General features: G+C 40.7%; 1 long non-coding RNA gene across 1 annotated transcript; it reads left to right on the top strand.

The window, feature by feature from the left end:
- The first annotated feature begins 2,252 nt into the window (after positions 1 to 2,252).
- LOC122543710 (uncharacterized) lies at positions 2,253 to 7,009 on the top strand. The gene is made up of 3 exons (XR_015751760.1): positions 2,253 to 2,373; positions 2,467 to 2,873; positions 5,991 to 7,009. It is a non-coding gene; the product is annotated as an uncharacterized LOC122543710 (long non-coding RNA).
- The last annotated feature ends 11,112 nt before the right edge of the window (positions 7,010 to 18,121 follow it).

Genomic DNA, 18,121 nt, shown 5'->3' with positions numbered 1-18,121 from the left:
AATTATAAAGCACTTCGTCAGACGAGCATGTTTTCGAAAGAAGCAAGTTGAATTTTGTTTTGCATTCTGTATTTTTCAAGTCAGAGCATTTTGACATATACTTTGCAAATGTTATGACAATAAGTATACTTTGCAAATTCATGAAGTTGTCCAAATATTCAATATTTAGCTTCAGGTATTAATCTTTGGAAAGTACAGACAAATGGAAGATGTGGAACATGGGAAACATTATTTGAGTGGGAATGGGAATGAGCTTGGGATCTGAATTCTGAAGCAACTCATTGCAATGAAATTGGAAATTGCTGGTAATAAGATGGAAGAGAATTCAAGAACGCTAATGTGTTTTTTTTTCTAGCTCCCATCGCTTTCTAATCTGAGCCATAGCAGTAAAGCGAGTTCTTCATACTCTACTAATGCTGAGCACTTGTCAAAAGGAATCCTTTCGCTTCCATCTGTTCCCAGGAATGGTGATCAAATTAATATTAAATGATTGGAAAATTCCAATGCCTCACTTCCCATTCTCTCGCCAACATCTGAAGATTATGGATCATTTCGTACATTATTTTCTGACAGAAAGGACATTGTTCAGCCAGTAGGAGTAAAATAATAATGTAGATGTAGTCTCTGGTCGAACAGGTGATCGAGGCTCGGTTTCTATTAATAGGGTTGTTGATATTCTCTCATTGTTTACTTATTGACATCAGATTTCATTGCTGTAATACGAGGGATCTATGGATCATTACGACAAAAGTTTCCATAGACGTGATTCAGTACATTGATTTGTACTATCTACATCACTATTAGTTCAGTGTCCCTGGGTCTATAGTTGTGGGTCCCACCTTTCATACACCAATATGGTTGTCCAAAACTCCAACAACATCCGCAGAAAGGAAGGCAGCTCACCAATACCTTCTCAAGGCCAGTTAGAGGTTATCAATAAATTTGGCTTATCCATCGAACCACACGTTCTGTGAAAGATTTTGTTTGTAATGAATGCCAAGGCTGTTAGAATTATTTCTAAAACTGAGCCATCTCCATATAAAGTCGCGCTCACGAGTGCAACGGTGGCTCACTGGTTAGCCCGGCTGCTTTCCAATACCAGGGATGTACGTGGGATTCCACGCTCAGGCTAGTTTCTTCGTTACGCTTGCACTTGCGCTGTCTACTTGAAAGGGTTTCCACTCACAGTCCACCATTTTCTTTCCAGTAAGAAAGTGTTGTTGATTAAAGTGTGACTCTATTAACAATGTAAAGAAAAGTGTTAAAAATGAAGCAGTAATCAGTAAGCAAAAGTAAGGTAAATCTCTAAAATTGAACCATCTCCTGGTAATGTCATGAGTCTAATGCACGATGATGCAGTGGTCAGCAACGTTGCTTCACAATGTCAGGGTGCGAATCCACACTCAGACAACTGTCTGCATGGAGTTTGTAAATTCTCCTTTTGCCTGGAACGGTTTTTACTCACAATCCAAGCATGTGCATGTCTCCTTGAGTTGCAGTGATAAGATATGGGTTTGGGTCTCGGTGCAATATTCTTCAGTGGTTCATTATGTACTTGTCAAGCTAAACGGCATGTTTGCAATGCTGTACGAATTGTACGATTCAAAATTGGAGCATTTCCACTTCTAGCCTGACACTCATTCGCTCCGTTCTCTCAGTATCTGATTATGTTATGCTAAATTGGATTGTCTGCAAGGGAAACGCTTGTGCATCTCAGGATCCTTAGATCAGTTATTGAAGCGCTGATTGTCTAAAGTGGTGGTTGTAAATTTGATTATCATTGGCTTTTTGCTGCAGTTTCTGTATTCTTGATGCCTTCATCAGTAAAGTAAAGGACTTTTTTCTACATAATTTTGTGATGGCATTAATAGGATGATGTCGTTTCCTCCACAGGAGGGAACTGATCTGATTAACCATTGCATTCCTGTTTGTACTCCCTGGACGCCCCGTTGGCTAATAAAAGCTAACAGTCAGTTCGCAAACTGGGCAATGACAAAGAAGTATGCGTATCAGGTGATTATGGAAACAGTGGTTGTGCCAGGGGGCCCGAGTCAAGTCCTGAGGTGCATAGCAACTCTGAGCAGGTTGATTAGCATATACAATCCGATAATTGATTGGAGAGAGCCAAAGGTATTTATTTTTTAATGAATGGTGATTGGTCTATAGTTAACGTCAGATATGAAAAACAGCCAATTGAAACTGGGAGAAATGCTGTAGAGATTCACAGTAAGTAACGACTACCTCTGATTAGAGCTCATTCGCCAGCATAAGGTTGTATGTGACAACATACTTTACAGTGTGCATTATTTACTCTTGGACAACGTACCATGTATTCACTGCATACTTTAATTATAATCACGGCCATGTTGCCTGGTGAGTCTGAACTGAAACGCTCATCATGTGTTTTTTTTTGTTTTTCTTCATTATTAGCACTTATTTTTGATATATTGTAACCGTTTGTTACAGGAACGACTGGCCAGGATTCAGTTTCACAAGATCCTCTTCAATTGCAAGTTCAAGAAGGACAGACCATAAAGTTGAATTGCACGTACACGACAAAGTATGGTGCACCAACCCTCTTCTGGTACATCCAGTATCCCCGGGAATCTCTGGAATATTTACTGAGGAGATTCGCTGAGGAAAAGGGAGATACGTCTTCAAAGTTTTCTGATCGGTTTTCTGCCTTTTTGGAAAAAGATAAGAAAACAGTTCCATTAAGCATCGCTGGAGTTCGTGTCTCTGACTCAGCAATGTATTACTGTGCGCTGCTGCCCACATTGTTACATAAATATACTCAGCCCTTACAAAAACAAACAAGAGACTCTTAGCACCAGAAACTCGCTGAGTCAAATCTATGATCTCTTTCTTGAAATGTTAGTATCGTCAAAATGTAGTAAGGCGAGAGTTTTCCAAACTCTCTTTCAGTGTCTTAATCCATATTCTTCTCTACAATGACTTGCGCGATATTTATGGTTCAAATGCTCTGTTGTATGTAATACGGAGAGAAAGTGAGGACTGCAGATACTGGAGATCAGAGCTGAAAATGTGTTGCTGGAAAAACGCAGCAGGTTAGGCAGCATCCAAGGAACAGGAGAATCGACGTTTCGGGCATAAGCCCTTCTTCAGGAACATTCTTCATTCCTGAAGAAGGGCTTTTGCCAGAAACGTCGATTCTCCTGTTCCTTGGATGCTGCCTGACCTTCTGTGCTTTTCCAGCAACACATTTTCAGCTCTGTATGTAATACGGGCCTAGCAATCTTCCATTTTCCATTGCTTCCTGTATCACAATTTATGCTCTTAGTTTGGTAACATTGATTATAGTCATCCTAATAATGTCATTTCATTTCTAAAATTCTACAGGCGTTAACGATGCAGACCTGTCTCACAGGAAATAGTTAGAGTGATACAGATTGAAGGAGATTCGGTGATCATTCATTTCAGATATTCTATTATTACCTTTTAATTGTACCGTCAGGACCCGGGTCAATCTTTGATGTTTTTAATCTACATCCGTAAATACAAAGACACCATAAGACCAAGTGATGTTGGCACTCGATTTTCTGCATCTCTGGCCTCTACAAAAAGCGCGGGGAGGTTTTACGATTCGTGAGCTGCTGTTGTCCGAGAACAGGGCGTATTGCACACACCAGAGGAGGACTCATGCCAAAACATTGAACTGATGTAACAACGTGAAATTTATAAGTGGTAGAATCTATACTAACATTTGCTACCTAAATTCAAACCACAATTCAAATCATTCAAAATAATTAATAAATCTATAGCTGTTGGTGAAGCATTGGAAAAGGTTTCTTCCCTTCAATAATACTGTGTACATTATGAGCAAAATACATGATTAGAAAATGCATGCTGCCGTGAAAATTCATCGTTGCAATAGAATCACTGTCGAATATAGTCAACAATATCTGCTCAGAAAGGAGGGGCACAGAGCATGAAGCAACAGCAACGTGGAGTAAAATGTCAACAAAACCTGAACTTACTTGAGTGTGGTGTGTCTACATATCCTAAAGCAATTTTATCAATTATTCCATCAAGTTTTCAATTCGGCTCTTCTCCTTTGCTCTGATTTCTGCTCATCCACTAATCATTCTCGGAACTTGGACATTATTATCCTGTGTTGTAGGCTAGCGAGTTCTGAGAAGATTTGTAGCTCAGTCTGAGGTTCTGGATGTAAGTGTGCTCACTGAGCTGAATGGTTCATTTTCAGATGTTTCATCAGCATACAAGGAAACATCACCAGTGAGCCTCCAGACGAAGTGTTATAGGTTATTAATGTATTGTTCTTTGTTCATTAGCCTTTCATTCTGTCTTGATAAGAATCTCATTGCTTCCGAGAATATTTTAGGTGCTTAGTATTAATATGTGTAAATGTCTTTTACTTTGAGAGATTCACCATCCGTTTATTACAATTATGGGAACTTAACTGGGCCGACTTCAGTATTCATTATACACCGATACTTCAATTGAACACGACTTGCTCCTTTGCAGTGAGTTTGTTCTGAAATCGACGCATTGGAACACGTCTTGTTTCTGACCACTTGAAACAATCGCTTTCTTCATGTCAGTAATTCTCCGTGGTTCCCAAAAATATACCAAACAACTGAACGAATTGAAATTTGTGTGGATTAGGTTGTGAAATTTCTCTCACACAAATCTATTGAGCTGTGAGCGACTGACCCATTGTTATATATAGCCGTAAACAGGCTGAAGCTGTGTCCCAGAAACCTGTGACAGTGCCTGTATAAGGCTTTCACTCGTGGTCATCACTGTGAGATTCATTGCACAGTAACAGACTGCGATGTCAGACACAACCAGCTTCGAGATTGTCAATCGATACACCTTATCTGATTGATAGACGTATCAGAACACCAGCTGTGAAGTAAATCCACCTTCAACTCAACATCTCCCAACATGTACCTTCAGACTGTGAACTCGGTCTGCCTATGTACTGAAGGCACCTGTTTCGGTGCAGTTAAATCATCATCTTTTCATTCTGTCTCTGACCGTGAGAGCTGCGCTGAGGAACAGCCGCTGAATGGTTCATATCTGAACACAAGTTTAAAGAAAGCGGGGGTAATTGATTGAATGTTCAGTTCACTGAGCTAACGGTAAAAAATAAAATCACAGACTTTGTGACATGGAAGTAGCAGGAAATTAAATATTAAAAAATAAGGCTGGCTATTGGAAACTTCAGTTCAGAAGAAGGGTCAATGGACACAAAACTGCTTTAATTCTGCTTTATCTCTGAGATGCTACCAGACCTATGGAATGTTCCCAACAATTTCTGTTTGCATCATTTAACTGACTTCAGAAAATAAGTGGCCTTTCTCCATATTAGCAATCCACTCGAGAATCCATTACCTCCTCACGCGAATTTCAAGTGCATGTACTCATTTCCAAATCTTCTTCGTCGATTCAGCTGACTTCATCGTCATGAATCATTGAATCCAGTGCAACCACACATTGAGTCAGTTGAGGTCCATCTTCTGAAACAGAAACGGATTTCCGTTTATATTTGCTGATGGGTCGTTCTGTGGACTCTAATATTTAAGTCTCATTGTTTAGCCATCGTCCAGAATCTAGGACATTCGCTCAAGGCTTTCCAAACAATAAAGCTTAATTAGTGTAATTATCTCTATCAGTCTTACATTTTCTCGAGAAGAATTAAAAAAAAATCAGTTTCAATGGAGTGCCCAGGATTATCAGTGTGATTATTTTTATGTGTTTTACATCCTGTTTTTTTTTTTGGCAAGAATTTGAGCAAATCGGCTCACAACAGCGCAGCGGTAATGCAAACAGATTCCAATGCTTATTGAAAGTATACTGGTTATATTTACACTTACAAAGACAAATATTGAACACTTTCTATGGATTTAAAGCTTCTTAACAATAGTTAACATCAACAAGATAACCATGAAAACAGGATCTGCATCGCCACTGCTCTGGTTAATGAGAGTTTCTTTCTGTTTCAGAAATTGGCAGAATACCGGGAGAGGTAAAAAGAAAATAAAAACTGCTTCGAGCATTGGCGATTACATTCGGCACAGATCAGCTTCTCTCTGTATCGAGATTTTACAGCACGGAAAAAAAAAGCTCTTCGATTATTTGTGTCAGTGCTGATCATCAAAAATCCACCTACTGTAGGGGCAAATTCCCAGCTTATGTCGCATAGTAGTCTTGAGTTTGCCGGCAGCTGAGGAGCACTCTCGCTGTGCATGAACTAGACAGTGGGGAGGTAGGGAACAAATTGAGCATTCGCAGTGATCATCAATTCCGTGGGAAAGGTTTGCTTCCCCTTCTTTTGCAATTCTGGGTTCAGCGGCTGTCACTGGAGAATTTGAATTTATTTCTTATTATTTGTGCAAGCAATCTTCCTGTTTATCGCCACCAGCAACGAAAACTAGGACATAAAATCCATAAAATGTGGAATAAATCGTGCCAGGAATATAATATCACTAAGTCTGACATTGAGCTACACTTTGAAAGTCAATGTCCTATACTCGTTCTGTAAAGTATAGCTACTGTCTCATTGAAAAGAGAGGCAACTTCTGTTATTTAATACGATGGGCACTACCCCGCAGATGAGGTGTAATATTCAGAATGAGGGTCTTTATTAGTAACCTACACCTGTGTGGAAACTAAACTGATACTATTGGCATTATCAGTAAAACTGGCTAATGTTCAGGGAAAGATTTCGGGCTTTTAGAACCGTATTCCCTGACGGAAATGTAGACTTCATGTACCAGCCAACAGCAATGCTTCCTGCCATTAGCTGAAAGAGCTTTTTGTGTTCAACTGAAATCCGAAAGAGTTGGATAAACTATTTAAATGAACAGTTGAAACTTCAGCGTGCACATGGCTATGGGTCACGTGCTGGAAACGATCAACATTTGATAATTGGCACTGACAGAATGTGCCAATGGGGCTACTCCTGCTGTAAAAAAAGATGCAGTGAGTCTCTATCATTTTTCAATTAATAAAAAAGGCTAAAAGGATTATCAACAACACATGTTTGTGCACGCCTTCCTTCATATTCCACTGTTAAGCTTCATTTCTCTCACTGCGATGTCTTCTGTTTGATTCTCGTTCAGAGAATGTGGATTTATCGTACATGTATGAACTCTTGACATGAAAACAGCAAATAGAGCAGCTATATTAGCATCAATGACAGCTTCATATTGGAGATGAAAGATAATCGGAGGAAGAACCAACATACTTTGTTTCAGTCTCTCTGCCACAGCACCACAAAACTTACCCTCCTTCGTGAAGCATGCCATTATTTGAAAATTGTCAGGTTGGATGTGGAAATCTATGTTCCCCTCCTGGAACAGCCCTGGAACTAACTTTTTTATTTTGGAATACAGCTTTCACATTTAAGAGAGAGAGAGAGAGAGAGAGAGAGAGAGAGAGAGAGAGAGAGAGAGAGAGATGAAGATGAATTTGTTCACCCTGACAATTGTGAAACTGTGGAATTTGTAACAGAAGAGGGATGCCATGCTTGGGTGATTACATGCATTCAGTCCTGAAATAGACAGATTTTTAAATCAATAAGGCTATACAGGGTGAAGGGAAATGACATGTAAGTGCAGTTAATGATTACCAGATCTGAGTATTCAATAGCAGAGAAGGTATGATAGCAGAATGGCTATTAAAGTGCATAGCCTTCAAATGAGGCTGCAACATTATCCTGATTAATATTTTCCAAATTATAAATGAATGTGGGCACTTGGGCCAGTGAACCCTGAGGAGACATAAAAGGGTAACACATGAGAGCAAATCATTGCAGGTGACTTTTTTGGCATGATCTGTGTTTCTGGGCAAAAAGGGGAAAGTGATCTTGAGACTCCCATATTGATCCTGGTTCCACGAGGCCACCAGTCATAAGTTCACAAATCGCCATTGTCATCCCAAACCCTGACACCCTTCCATTCTTATTTTCATCCGATTCCACATTATGCAATCGCAGCTCATAGCTGATGTAGAACTGTGGCATGCAATTAAGATATTCACTGATCCAAGACAGAATTATGTTTCTAAAGATTAGACGACTCTTTATAGTCATTATGCTACATGTTGGGGCGGGATGGTGACTCAGAGATAGGTGCTGCTGCCTCACAGCACAAGTCTTCGATCAGAATCAAAAGGAGATTTGCCATGTGCGCAGGGGACGTGGCTGTGGTGAAAAATCAACAATTTTCCACGGTCTTGCCAAAGGAGGAGGCTGCTGCCATGGTGACAAAGGAGAAAATTGTCAGCAAAACAGAACAAATTTACAAACAGTGAAGAACGTAACAGATTTTAGGATAAGGCAAATAAGGTAATTCGACAGAGTTTGAAGGCAGCAGGACTACAGAATTCGGGGCACTGGCCATCAGCTTTCTGTCTACCCTGGATTCAGGGAAGGTGCCAGTTTACTGGATATATTAGCTCAGCTTCCCTCTCCACGCATGGAACCAGACCACCTCAGTTTCTGCAGCACCATTCCATTTTCATTTCTGCAAATTTGTTTCCTTTATCATAGTCATAACGTACTCTGTTGTGTGTTAGCTGTAAGTATTTGCCTGAGAGTGTTGTGCAGAGTGCTTGACATCTTTGCAGTAGTCTGTGTGCCATGGTAGAGAAGTACATGACTCTGTCAGAGAAAAGTACTCCATCAATATTTCAAGCAAGCGTTTTGCTTGCTTTATACAAATGGACAGAGTGACTTCTTGGAAACAATGAAATTTGTCTTCATTCGCAGTGCTATGTACCTTCAGTAAACGTTTCTCAGCTTTACAGGGACAACAGCATATTACAGAACAGGTTTAGATTCGAGTGCGTAATCGAGTAAAGGCTGTTCAGTTATTACTCTTTCCCGCCCACGAAACAATAAGTCAAATGAATTTTGCCACAATGAATCTTCAGCGATCGTTCCTGTAATGCCTATAGATATGCTTTCCAAAGTGTGGTAATTACTGAAATCCATGAATATTTACTAACTAACTTAAAGCAGACACCACAGGCTAAAACTCTAATTGAGAAAAGTAAAATACACGGCAGTGAGGACTTGCAACTAATCTTGGGATTAAATACAGTATTTGATAGATTGACCAGACACAAACCAGAATCCACCAGCAGCCGTGTGAAAAGCATACAGGGATTTCACTAACATGGGATTGAAAGTTAATTCATAAATATTTAGATTACTTACAGCGTGGAAACAGGCCCTTCGGCCCAACAAATCCACACCGATCCGCCGAAGCACAACCCACCCATTCCCCTACATTTACCCCTTTATCTAACTCTATGGGCAATTTAGCATGGCCAACTCACCTGACCTGCACGTCTTTGGACTGTGGGAGGAAACCGGAGCACCCGTAGGAAACCCACGCAGACACGGGGAGAATGTGCAAACTCCACACAGTCAGTCGCCTGAGACGGGAATTGAACCCGGGCCTCTGGTTAGTAAATATTGTTTCTGTGCATTTTAACCAAATGAAAACATCACGATAAATAACCAGGTCAACGACACTTTCAATATAAATTTGATATTTTCAGAAAGGCAATGTCAAGCAGACACAGGTTTGAAGGTGAGGACATGAAAGGGTTAATGAATTCTGAGACAGAGAAAGGGGTTTGGGAGGATGGAAAGCAAGTATGGAAGATAGATTTATTCATTCCAGAACTACCATAAGCATTTACAGTTAAAAGTTTGACCAAGATCAATAACTAAGAACATGAAGCATCTAATCGACCACTACACAGTGAATAAGGAGAGAGAGAAGAGAGAGAGAGACTCCAACCCTTTTTAGTTGTGATTTCAACATGCCCCTGTTTTGAGACAGCCAATCCGTGAGTATGACATTGATGATGTCACGTGTCAACATCCCATAATAGGCTGGTTATTGTGAATCCCGTCCATCAGTCTCTCTGTACGAAGAGAATATAACGTTTAACTCTCTGCTCTCCAGTTGCCATCATTGAAAGTCTTAACATTGACAGCCGGTCTTGGACTCGAACCATTGCCTGGTTATTCGACTTCGAGGGAGGTTTCGTCAGCATGAACAGAAAGTTTTGCAATCATGTATTCTCAGTTGGAGCTCTGATGATATTCATAGTCTGTAAGTTTATTTTTATAATCAGACTCCTGGCTTTACCAACTCTTCAACATCATGTCTTGTTGGAATGATATTTCTTTTCTTTCAGCTGTTCAGTCTGAGGATCAGAGCTCAGAGTCTGATCAGATGTTAACTCTGGAAGGGGAAAGAGTTGAACTGCATTGTCGAATGTCCATTGGTACAGGCGAAACTGTAGCCTGGTACAGACAAACCCTTTCAGGGATTCCGACATTTATCGACTCACTATACGAGGGTAATAAGACAAGTGGACATTACACGCTGTCAATCGACCGACTGAAGAACTCCTACATCATGTCTATGGAAGACACCATGTTCAATGACGCCGGAATGTATTACTGTGCGAAACAGACACTGTGAGTGAATGTTTGGAACCGCCTGTACAATATCTTGGCGAAGACTTCCCTCTGCGATCTGAATGAACCTTCTCCGTATGGCAAGTTTTACAAATCATAGTGAGATTAACAAGGTTTACTTTTGATACTCAAACTTATATCCGGACTAAGCAACAAAGTCTTTCTAACTATTACTACTGGTAAAGTGAGTGCACAAATTAAGTCCGATATTTTTTGTTGCAGTGCTCTACAGAAAAAGTAGAGATCAGAAAACCAACGACGGTTGCCTTTCACATGACTAGATAGATAAATAGATAGATAGGTAGATTCCACCTGTATTAAAAGAGATTTAATTCAATTATTCTTGTATAAACAACTATGCTGATTTTATTAAATTTTGTCAGATTTTGCAGCTGTATCTTGTCATTAAGGTTACATCAGATGTCAATTTATGAAGGAAATTTCGAGCAGTACGTTTCAGCACAACACTACTTTTGCCTCGAAGAACTTTACATTCTTATCCAGGCATTTCTCAAGTTTCATGAGAAGAAAAAGAATTGAGAAAAGCCTGAAAGCCGTCTGTGTGCGATGCGACAAGCTCCACTAGCCTCAAGATAATCCATTGGAGCCACGACGCGCTGAGCTGTGAAATCCCGAAATCAGAATTTCATCATTATAATTGTGGAATTATAACTGTGAAGTCGGTCATATAAATATCAATTAAAGTTTGTGCGAAGATTTGTAGCTCGGGTGCTCGTTGTTGTGGTTCTGTTCGCCGAGCTGGAAGTTTTTGTTGCAAACGTTTCGTCCCCTGGCTAGGCGACATCATCAGTGCTTGGGACCCTCCTGCGAAGCGCTTCTTTGATGTTTCCTCCGGTGTTTATAGTAGTCTGTCCCTGCCGCTTCCGGTTGTCAGTTTCAGCTGTCCGTAGTGGTTGGTATATTGGGTCCAGGTCGATGTGTTTGTTGATGGAGTTTGTGGATGAATGCCATGCCTCTAGGAATTCCCTAAGAGGAAGACCACGGAACGAGGACATACCACAACCAAAAGGACTAGCCACACTACCATACATCAGGAGCATCTCAGAACTGACAGCCAGACTACTGCGACCCCTAGGACTCATATCAGCACACAAACCAACAGCCACGCTCAGACAACAACTCACCAGAACGAAGGACCCGATACCCAACATGAGCAAGACGAATGTAGTGTACAAAATACCATGCAAGGACTGCACTAAACACTATATAGGACAAACAGGAAGACAGCTAACAATCCGCATACATGAACATCAACTAGCCACGAAACGACACAACCAGCTATCCTTAGTAACCACACACGCAGACAACAAGCAACATGAATTCGACTGGGACAACACTACTATCATAGGGCAAGCCAGACAGAGAACAGCCAGGGAATTCCTAGAGGCATGGCATTCATCCACAAACTCCATCAACAAACACATCGACCTGGACCCAATATACCAACCACTACAGCGGACAGCTGAAACTGACAACCGGAAGCGGCAGGGAAAGACTACGAGAAACACCGGAGGAAACATCAAAGAAGCGCTTCGCAGGAGGCTCCCAAGCACTGATGATGTTGCCTAGCCAGGGGACGAAACGTTTGCAACAAAAACTTCCAGCTCGGCGAACAGAACCACAACAAATATTAATTAAACTGTAAATTGTGTTCGTGACTTGGCGAATTCGCAGATCACAGACAAGTAATTCTAGAATAGAAATAAATGATTAGGAAGAATAATACTCGAACTAAAAAAAAATCAGCAAGAGTTCGAGAAGACATTTTACAAAGCATGAAAAACTGCGTTGCACTGGACGCATTTTCAGCGTATTTTCTGTGATCGTAATTTCAGGAACTGTACGTTGACCCGAGTCACAGCTGACAGCTGGCATGACAGGAAATACATCTGTGGGTGACATCTCACTTTGCGCAGTGAGGCAATGAGAATGGGGGGAATCACCTTGGCTGGTTTGACGAAAACACAGCCGAGGTAACACGGAAGAAATTATTTGTGTTTCTTGGAGGTCAGAAGTGGAGTTATCACAGCATTGGGACGACCTTGCAAGAGTTGCTTGTACTACTGGCAGGTACCCATTATATTCATGTACATCATTACTGTTGGACCTTTCATCGTTGAAACAGAAGTTGCAGGCCTTGAAGTCGAAATTACAGAGTCCGAAGCTGCTACTTGAAAGGGAACACTCAAACATCTGTCCCCGAGTGATGCACTACCCTTCCTTGGAAATAAGTACCCAACAACAGTGACTCTGTTGCACTTCAGTTTCTCAGCTATTAGTACCCGTTGTACCATCCTGTGCTGGACCGTGAGAATTCGAAATGTTTGCTGAAAATTATGCAATGTGTTTTTAAAAAAATATTCAGTTATTTAGACATTTCCTTTTCATATGCAGAATGAGCTGAATGCCTTTCCTGCATGGCTTGGATATTTCCAAGAGCCAAACACGTCACATAAGTGCCTGGATTGTGGCAGTCTTCACAAAAAAAATGAAATCTAACCATCGTCCCAGATTGCCAATCGGATTGACATCGCTGATATTGCACTATCAATGTCCTGAGGGCTTCAATTTATCAGAATGGACAAGCCATAGAAATATTTTGCCGACATGAGTACACCAGAGAATACTAATCCCACAGTGTATAAGGCACCTTCTGACTCCCAAAGACGGTTCTGCATTCACTATTCAACTGTCATGAGTGTGGTGGCATACTTTCCACTTACGTGGAACAGTGTCTCTCCAATTGTGCACACGAGGCTCGATACTGTTCAGGACAAAACGTCTCAGTTCAACACATCCGAAAAGAACATCCTTTCTCAGAGATCAAAAGGATTACTGTTAAGTGATATTAATTCACTGAGAAAGAAATGGTTGCAAGTACAGGTCAGTGCAGCGAAGATTGGATAAGTATTGCCCATTTTTCTAAATTGTACAAATTGAACAGCAATAAGTATCAGAGAACAATGTCATGGAGCTGTAGAGGCGTAATGTACATTTAAGAGATTTGAAAGCTAGCAAGGACTGACAAAGCAAAGAGATTCCTGAACAAAGTAAGAGTGTAATACTTATTCGAAACAAACAGCTGCAGCTGAGTTTCCATGAAGCAAAAAAAACCAATTCAAATTCGGCCAATTAGTTTAAATTATGCCCTAAGATACCAAAGTCTAATCATTTCTTAATGTAGTATTTCGAAAATGTTAAAAGTAATGAAGCGATCCGATGCTTTGGAGAATAAAATCGGACATTCTGAACAGTTGGGTGGATAACTGCCAAGGATCACATATAGATTGCGAACTGAAGAGCTCTGTGTAAGGTACCTGTCTACAGGAATTTTGCTCAGCAAAACATCGAAATCGATCTAGAGAAAATCTACAGATTAAAATCTGCAAAGAGGAATGGATAAAGCTGAGTGGTTTGAAACGTGTTTTTTTAAACCTTATTTTTTATTTGATTCAGAGATGTAGAGTGGATGGTAAAAGTAGAATTAAGATAAAGGAGCTCGAAATATTTGTTGGATTTAATATGCTCTATTGCACTTTCAGGATAAAGGTGTTAATGTTTACTTTAAATGCTGACCTTTGGGATAGTTCTTTGCCTCTGGAAGGTTAACAGATTACAGCACGAGATAAACATTTTCTGTGTCGCTGGTATAAATTAGCAGTGGGGTTTACCCGGTGTTAAAACAGTTTGGGGGCTTTCCTCGACGGTTTGAACAGGTTTAGACAGGTCCAGTCTTAATTTTGAACAGATTTGACTCGATTTGGTTGAAGAAAAACCGGCGAGACTTTAAGACGTGCAGGTTATTGTCCCAGATCTTCTAATAAATTAGAGGTAAGACAGCTTGTTTAATTTCGGGGACCTTCTGGTTAATTAAATTAAAAGTAGGAGAAATGGCTCTTCAAATTGCTAAAGAGGTTCTCTGGTTTCAAGATGGTTTTCAAAATTACTAAGAAAGTTTAGAAGGAAATAAAAAGGCCATACCTTTAGATTTTGCAAATAAAAAGTCAAGTTTGTGTTTAACAATGGCAAAAGTAAAGCTGAAGATTTGAGGGAAATACTCAAACACTCAGGTATGTCAGAGAAACAGAGAAGTACAGTTGGAAAAAAAATTAAATTGCAATTGAGGAAAATTTAGTTAGAAGATGAACAAAGAGAGAGAGAAAATAGAGAGTGGGAGAGAAAGAGGGAGGGACGAGAGAGAGGGAGGACAAGGAGAGAGAGAAGATTCTTAGCTGAGCAAAGAAAGAGAGATGAAAGGGAGAGAGAGAAGAGAGAGAGAAAAGAGAAAGAGAGATACGTTTCTTAGCTGAGCAAAAACAGAGACAATTTGACCTTAAGAAATTGCGACTTAGTCAGCAAAGTCAGTTTAACAGAATGGAGTTAAAAGAGAAAATAGTGATATACACAAATATGTCAAAACTCTGTCACACTTTGAGAAGAAAGATGTTGAAACCTTCTTTATTTCATTTGTAAAATTGGCTCGGCAGATGGAGTGATGAGAAGATTGATGGGTAATGCTAGTTCAGACTGAATGGTTAGCAGAGCTCGTGAGGTATTTGTCCTGCTGTCAGATCAGGGGTCTTGAGAATATGAAGTGGTCAAACAGGTTATTTTAATTGCTTATCAATTTGTTTCAGAAGCATGCGACAGCATTTCAGAGAGAAAAAGTTGGAAGCACGTCAGATTTATGTTGAGTTCGAAAGAATTGTGCAGAGTATTTTTGATAGATTGGTACGGCTTTAGAAATAGATAAGGTTAATGAAGCTTTAACAGAGATTATGTTGCCGAAGGAGTTTAAAAAAAACCTCACTTCCAGAGATGATAAGAATTCTCGATTGGGAACAGAAATTTCAGGAAGTGAGAAGGGCAGCACAATTGCAGAGCTATACATGCTGGAGCAGAAGACCAGTTTCCAGCCAGAATTTCGCCGTGTGATGGACAGAAGATTGGAGAAGCGAAGATCGTATGCTACTAAGGAAAGAGTAGAGAACACTGGGAACAGGTTACCACAGTTTAGAAACATGTGCAAGGAAGGGAAATGAGGTGAAAGGCCTCATGTGTTCACACTGTGGTGAAGTGGGGCACCTAAACTCACAATGCTGATTGGTAAATAAAGGCATTGTGGGAGAAGATGTGGTAAAAGATGCTAAGCCAGTGGAGTTAGTGAAAGTTGGAAAGGAAACCCCAAGAAGAGTCGCAGAGTTGCAGGAGAGTCCATAGGCGCGGCAGGGGCTATGTATGGAAGTAATATCTGACCTCTGTAAAGAATTAGCCTGTGTGGGCGATGCTTACTCAGAAAGAAAGGGGGAGAAAGGCAAGAAGTTATGTTTTTGATAGAGAAAGGATCTAACCAGTCTTTGATAGTACAACAAAGCGAATTTGCACTCTTGCTGATTTGTTAACTGAGAGTATTGTAATTTGTAAGCGACATGGACAGAAGCTTAGCGTTTCCCTCTCGATTGCCAACTCAAGGCCCTATGTATAAGTAACAGTGGGAGTAATAGACAGAGTTTCAGTTCCAGCATTCCAGTTTGCTCATGTGAATAATTTAGTAGGGTAAAGGTGGGAGTGGCATTCCTTGTTGTGAGAAGCCCAAGGAAGACAAAGAAACTGAGGAGTTAAATAGAAATATTCTGGTATTTTCACAGACTGTGTCATAAACAGATCCCACTATCATAAATCAAAGCACGAAGCAAAAACTAAAGATAAATATGAAAGGTTTCTGGGTCAGTTAGCGGACACCCCGTTTGATGCAATAGTACTGGAAAACCTGGACAGGCCAAGAGTTAGACAGAAGTGTTTCGTCCTGAAATGCTCAGGAACTTGCAACAGCAAGACCGTATGATAAAAGATATGTATGTGGATGCGTACTCCGAATGAAGACAGAGAATGTTCCGGAGGGTTATGACCTGCGAGATGGCATCTGCAGAGGGAAATGGAGACCACAGTAGGTTAGTGCAGAGGGGAAATGTGTCTAAGTGCAACAGACTATATTGCCGGTAGCAGACAGACAGGAAGTGTTATAGAAGTGCATGTAAGTAGTCAGCTACGGGGTATGAAAGACTCGGGCTAATGTATAACAACATTTTTTATTGATCTGGAATGCACAAGAGTGTATTTAGTTTTGCCAATCGCTCCCTACATGCCAAAGGGTAGGTGGGCCACTGGTGGTAATAAAACCAGCACCTTTGTTGCCACTTCTCTCATGTTAGGAACATTTCATACAGGTTATGATTGGCTGTGTTGATACTCTCCAAGAACTGGAGAGAATGAATTGGACAAAAAGGTGTTAGCTACTGCTCTGCAGAGTGATGAATCAAGTCCAGATCGTAAGGACTTTGACATGCCTCAAAATATGTTATAAAGTGAGGAAGTCCTTGAGCATTAGGGGAGGTTAGTTAGCTATCTGTCTCAGGAGCATAGAACACAGCTGAAAAGTTTGCTACTTCAGTATGAGGATATATTAAAGAATCAGATGGGGAGGAATAACGCGATTATACATGAGGCTGACGGAGGGAATATTGGCCCATTAAAACAACACCCTTATCAGCATAGTCCTTTCAAAGTCAGACATATCTAGACGGAGGTGGAGGCCATGCTCAATGAGGATATCAGTGAGGAGGATAAAGTGAGGCCTGCAGAAGCTGGGGATCAGAATCGAGATGTGGTGTTGGAAAAGCACAACAGGTGAGGCAGCAATGGCCGAGCAGGAGAATCTACGTTTTGGGCAAGAGCCCTTCATCAGGATTGGCTTTTTATCTAACCAAAGCGAATTGCGTTTGTTGATTGTCTTAGTTCCCAACTGGAGGGGATTCAACAATATTTTCTGCATTATTGGTCCACGTCCTTACAAAATTGGACTCATATCCAAGTTTGCAATACTGAATCAAGGATGTTGGACAGACCAGTATATCACCAATTTAGCGATTCCTCTTGTTTACTGGCAGGTAAATTTAACACAGACGTTGGAAGCAATTTCTGCATTTGTAACCCCAATTGGGTTATACCAATTTAAAGTGATATCTTTCGGAATGAAGAATGCACCGCCAGATTCCAAAGAATCATGAACAGAGTTGTAGCTGGGTTAGCAAAACGTGCAGTCGATTTGTACTACGTCGTGATCTTTAGTAAGTCCTGAAAAGATCACATGGTAAATTTGGCAGAGAACTTTGAGTTACTACGAGAAGCAAAACTGGTAATAAATTTAAGCAAAACACAATCCACGAAAGCAGTGGTGGCGTTCTTGAGACATAACGTCGGTAATGGAAGTTTGTCACCATAGAGTGCAAAGACGAAGGCCGTCGAGGAATTTCCACATTCAAGAAAGAGGTGCTTCCAGATTTGGCACTCAGTGGATTCTATCGGAAGTTTGTTCCAAACTTCAGCCCTGCAGTGGCATTGTTCACCGATTTGCTGAACAAGAACACAATGTTTAGGTGGGCAGAACAATGCTGGGAGGCATTCGACCATTTGGAAGAAATATTAAACACCGCACCAGTTTTTGCGGCACCAAACTTTTCAAAACCTTTCAACATTGTCATCGACGCTGGTGACATAAGCTTTGGAGCTGTACTGCTACAGGAAGTTGATGATCGGTTTGAACTGCCATTT

The sequence above is a fragment of the Chiloscyllium plagiosum genome, unplaced genomic scaffold (genome assembly GCF_037043375.1).
Source record: "Chiloscyllium plagiosum isolate Xiang-an unplaced genomic scaffold, Cpla_swu_hap1 HiC_scaffold_27, whole genome shotgun sequence".
Lineage (NCBI taxonomy): Eukaryota > Metazoa > Chordata > Chondrichthyes > Orectolobiformes > Hemiscylliidae > Chiloscyllium > Chiloscyllium plagiosum.
The sequence above is the reverse complement of the archived record's forward strand: the minus strand, read 5'-3'. Positions and strand labels throughout refer to the sequence as shown.